This window comes from Calidris pugnax, unplaced genomic scaffold (assembly GCF_001431845.1).
Source record: "Calidris pugnax isolate Ruff unplaced genomic scaffold, ASM143184v1 scaffold95, whole genome shotgun sequence".
Taxonomy (NCBI): Eukaryota; Metazoa; Chordata; class Aves; order Charadriiformes; family Scolopacidae; genus Calidris; species Calidris pugnax.
In genome coordinates, this window is record NW_015090885.1 from 8,884,417 (window position 1) to 8,890,010 (window position 5,594).

The 5,594-nt window shown below is 37.8% G+C and overlaps 1 long non-coding RNA gene across 1 annotated transcript in view; it reads right to left on the bottom strand.

The window, feature by feature from the left end:
* Window positions 1-1,684, bottom strand: part of LOC106891084 — a 44,852-nt gene extending 43,168 nt beyond the window's left edge. Inside the window, exon 1 of the long non-coding RNA XR_001412627.1 lies at window positions 1,549-1,684. This is a non-coding gene — a long non-coding RNA (uncharacterized LOC106891084). The remainder of the gene's footprint in view (window positions 1-1,548) is intronic.
* Between the last annotated feature and the right edge of the window lie 3,910 nt (window positions 1,685-5,594).

Consider the following 5,594-nt stretch of genomic DNA (forward strand, 5'->3'; position numbering starts at 1 on the left):
GTTACAACAAAACCAACAACCCCCTATTTCCCCCCCCCCCCCCCCCAAAGATGACCTAAAGTTGTATTTACAGTTACGCAGCTCCATACACTATTCATCACAAAAGTGGGGGGTGGGGGGGAGGAAGGAGGAGAGATGGGGGAAATGTGTTATGGGATCAGAATTCAAAGTTTAAGATCCTGTTATGTACAGCTGGACACCCATCCACCATTTCTGATACAGGTCTACCGTATGTTCAAATAGGTCTGTCAAAGATTTCCAGCTAGAAACAACTACCCTGTTTCTGCAAGCTACGCCAAGACCCTTGCATGGAAAGCAAAACTAAACCCCAATTCAAAATGGAAGTAGGAAGTCCACATGTTATCATCAACAACATTCTCCATAGTCCAAATGTGCTGTGATGGAATGAGCACAGCAGCTTCATGTCAACAGCCATTTTGGGTAGTATCTTCAAGTGCAAAATATCTCTACAGTTACAGCCTTGTACCACACAGAGAATAAGAGTTTTACTACACAATATTCGGAGCTGTGACTGTGCTATTATTGACCAACATTGGTCTTACCTATTTACAGGTCATAGGATTGTTTATATATAGCCTGTTTATGCCACTGACCTTAAAAAACAAGAATGCGAAAATGGCCACATGAAATCATTTTCTATGCAGAAGCTTTTCAGGAGGCACAAGATGGGCAGAACGTTGTTTTTTTTTTTTTTCCTCAACATTGCTTCAGTCCCCCATGCAGATGGCAGATTTTGCACCAAGGAACAGAAGAGGGAGTGCTGAAGAAAAGAGGAGATAAAGTGCATGGCTCTAGTTTTCATTGCTTTCCAGAGCTCCGAAGGGACCAGGGGAATTGGGATATAAACTGGCTGTTTGACTTACACTGGTGATCAGGCAGGGAACAGGTGGCCCTTGTATGTCTTAACCAAAAATATCACTTACAATAACCTTAATCCTTATTTTTCCCCTGAGTACTACGGATGGAGAAAAGAGCTGAGGCCAGTCTTTCAAAATCAGCCACAGCAATGCTACAGGGAAGAGGGAACACCAGCTTTTCTCCCAGACATATGAACCACCAGAAGTCTCGCAGTCCCTGATTACTTCCTCTCCACTCTGTGCCCCAAGCCTTGCAGTGCATGAATCTGATTTTGACTGGTAAGACTTCAAGCTAGAACAGAAGGTAGTCTCCTGTAAAAAGTCAAGCAATGATTAAAAAATAACCCACTACTATCTTTCAACAGAGTTTGGAACAATTATCCACAAAAAATATATGAAGCTGGAAATTTGATCTGGTTTGCCCTATGGGTTTGGGCTTTATTTTGTTGTTGTTTTGTTTTGACTATCGTAAGGGAAGTTTATAACTGTTTGGAAACATGTAAGTCATACCCATGTTTGTAATTTCCTAGTTGTCCTGTAGCCTTTTTGAAAAGAAGCATCAGATAAAGTATGTCACAAATCTCTAGAAAACGGCTGACTTACGTGGTAAGATGCAAGAAGTTTCTTTAGATGTTTTGCGTGAGTTGCACATTTACAATGTGGCCCTTACCCCTGTAGTTATGTAGATTTATTCTCATCCCCTTTCCTATCAAACCACTTCCGTATCAGCTGTTCCTCAGGACAGTCCCCAACAATTGGCTCCAACAGGGAAAAGTCGTTGAGCCCCTTCAGAAGGAGCATCGCAAATGTAGTACTTTTGAGCTTTTCAGCTATAGACTTGTCCTTCTATAGCAGTCAGTAATATATTGGCTCCATCAACTTGCTGGAAAACTTCCTGCTTCTGATGTATTTGAAAAAAAAAAAAAAAAGTTTTTATTGTTAGATTTTGCGCACTTGCTTCTCAGAATCTTTTTTGGCTGACTTTATTATAGCTTCACGTTTAGCTTGCCAGAAGTTTTAGTTTTATTACCTTTTCTATGTTCTTCATTTGGACTTCAACTTGTTGAAGGTTGTCTTTTTTTACTTCTAATAACCTCTTTAGTTTGTTTTTAGCTATACTGGCTTCTTTCTCATCCTCAGTTCTCTTAAAATTCAGGAGTATCGGACCAGACTCCAAACACTCTTTCTGAAAATGTCAAAAGAAACAGAAAAAAATTACCCAACTTCTTGAAAGGTACCAGAATTATTATTTTTTTTAAATTGTTTGAAACTGAAAAGCTTGCCCACCCTGTAGGAGAAAACCAAGGTTCAAAGTAACTTTCTCCCTCTTAGATCCCCCCTAAAGTCATCATAGTTTTCCAGGATGAAAATAGAAGCATCTGAAAAGCTGATGGAGAATACCTTTCATGTGGGGAACCCCAGGAGGCAGAAAGATTTAGGTATGAGATTAAGTTCTTCAATATGCAAAAAATCTACTTGCAGGTCTAAAAGGTTTAATCAGATCTGAAGACGTGATGCCAGTTCAAAGAATTTAACATGAGCACACACTGCAGTGCTTGGGAAAAAAATACTGTGATGTTGATAATGCAATAAGCTCTGAAGTGAATAACTCTCAAAGCACATGCATGGAGCTAGCAAAGATTGTGCCCTTAAAACAGTGGTTGAGAGGGAATGTGTGATTTAGTAAATCAGTCAAGCAGAGAGCTTTCATCTTTGGAGTCCTAGTTTATAACTTACTCAAGGCGTTAATTATAAGTGTCTTGGGTATCCATCCCTCACTTAATTAATCTCCACACTTATGTGAAGTGTGAATCCAGATCATAACCAGAAGCTCTTCCTGCACAACGGCTTCATCTGCCTGGATGAGAAGGAAAGCCACTTCAGGATCCAGGCGCAGTGGAGAGAAAACACATACATACCTGAAGACGTATAAATACTTGTGCACCAGCCATGGTAGAAGATTTCACTTTTTCACCCAGCAGTAATCTTCTGAGTCTGCAGATCCTCAGAATTACTGCATAGTGTAAATTCCCAACAAAGAAGGTTTTGCAGGATTTAGTGTTATTCTGCAGGCTTTTCTTAGGAGGTTACATTAGCTGATGCCAATTCGTATGGTGGCTAGACCTGTATTATTATCCAAGTGAGACAGGTTAAAGCTAGTGTGGATATCTACGTTATCGTTGTATGACTGTAGAGTAGACATACCTATAACTTTATGGTGTGTGGTCCATCATTATGCAGTAGTGTTAAATTTCTGATTCAAAGAATGTTGTCCATTGAAACGTCATTGATTTCAAAAAAGGGAAGCTGAAAGCAATAAGAAACATTACATGAAGACAAAGGAGAACACAGATAGAGGAAGAAACAGGTAACAAAAAGAGAAATAGGTGTTAGAGAGAAAAAATATAAAAAGCGGCAGACACGTCAAAGGCAATTAGATTGACTTAAATGTTTCAAAACCATTTCCTCATAAATGTACTTTTATCTTTAATGTACTTTTCTCATAAAGTACATTAAATGTAGAAACACTTAGCAAACATGGTTTGTTTCACTGCACTACACAAACCATTTGCTAATTAAAACTAAATAAATCAAAACTTATGTTTCTGTGCACATGCTGGTCTTCTTACCTGTGTAACTTGATTTTTAAAGATTTTTGTTGTCTTCTAGTGATGAGTTCATATAGAATAAAGCATCTATGGATTAAAAAAAAAAAGACCAAAAGCTTTTTATCTTACCATTGTTCTTTTCAATCAACTGCAGCATGAACATTTTTCATGTAATTAGCTTTGTACATGTGATAAAGATATAATTTTATAATGGACTCGTCAGGTTATGAGAGCTTCTATGGGTAGCATTTATGCAATCTGTTCATCATTGAAAAGGTAGACACGAATGCACATTATTGCAAAGCATTATTAGCCTCTATAAGAACATTTAAACATTAGATGGTAGTACTTATTTTAGTTTTTAAAGGTTCTTCTGGTTTATTCTATGCACAGTCAATCTTAAATTAAGATTACAGTTAACTGAAGCATCACAGCTATGTCTGTGTCACTGCTTCAATTTGGAAACTCACTTGTGTCTATCTTCTAGAGTACTACAAAACAAAAGTGTTCAGAATTTAAAATCTTGTAGATCAAGGATTATTATATGGAATATTTGAATTCCCCTACTCCCCCCCAAAAGGTCAAATGATATTTCTCAGATAGTACAATCTTTGTCTACAAATAATTTAATTTGGCTCTGCAACTCCAGGTAATGGTCATTCTTGATGAATAATCACAAGTTTAACACCCTCAGTCCAGCTTCACTTGTGCTTAATATTTGCACAGGATAAAGTGTAGTTAAGTAACTGACTAACATAAGAAAATATGGCTATTTAATTAAACTATGAATAATTTTATCATGAAGACTTTTCCCTGACTGAAACTGCGCTCTTCCTATTTACAGTGAAACTATAGTTCAACTACTTTTATTCTAATAGAGGATAAGCCACCATTTCCACCTTTTGAGCAGAACCAAATGTGTTACAGAGGCATCTGTTTATAATTGTCAAAGGTCTGGCTTTGCAGCAAGTGTAAAAATCACCAATAACTAACATACCTACAAATTCCAGTCACCTTTTTTATATAGAAACAAGCCGGTCAGTGATACAGAAGTCCAGTGTAGAAAAAAGGCAATGGGTTAGCCACCAGGGACCTGGGTAGAGCCCATCAGATAACCTAGAAGAAATTTATTTTGCAGTAATACAATTATTATTTAAACACATAAAATATATGTCTGCCATATCACCCTCAAGGTTGTTGAAAAAAACCTTGGAAACACACTGCTTAATAGCTTAGGGCTGGATAGTATAAAATAGATAGCAGCTCTTTTTATGTAATTTAGAACTTCCAATTTGGGGTTGATTTTCTAGCTTTTAGGGACTAGCTTTTTAGCTGTGAGAACTTGAGAATGCTGTCATTTTTATCTCCTTTTTCCCAGACTAAGGTAACCAAAACCTAGCTTTCTATATCTAATTTATTCTCATTGCTGTAAGCTCCATGCATGCATACACATATAGAGGATCATAACTTCATCTAGCTGTTATGGACCCAAAGTGCTTCAGAGGAACAATTTGAAACATCATTACCTTTAAGACTGTTTTCAATGCAAAACCATAAAGTTCCAGCTGTGTTGTTGTAAAAATTACAAAGCTAAAGTGAAGTTCAATTTTATTTTGTTTGGAACCCAATGGGCAATCTTTGCTACAGAAATGAACTAGATGAAGGATCGTAAATTCATAGCTCTTGAGCCTCTTGTGGTTTACCAACAATTCAGGTGTGGCTCAAGCACTCAGACAAAGTCACACCACAGCAGCAGTGTCATGGTGGTGCCAGCCCTATGGCAATGCACATACCCAGCAAGATGATGGAGCAATCTAATGGGGAACGTCTACTCAATTCATTGGTTCATCCCCACCATTAGGAGATGGAGGTAGCTCCTTCAGAGCACTGCTGATACTTCCCACATGACAAATATTTCCTGGAGCACTCTTCCCAAGTTTGGCCTTCTGAATCTCAGTTCCTTCAAAATTTTCTAATAGTACTCCTAACATCAAGAAAGTTGTTTGCTCCACCACTGGATATGTCTGGTTTGCTTTTTTTTTTTGACCCCTCAGTCAAGTAAAAGTCATATATCAGCAGGGATCTTGCTTGACATGAAAAGGTATTA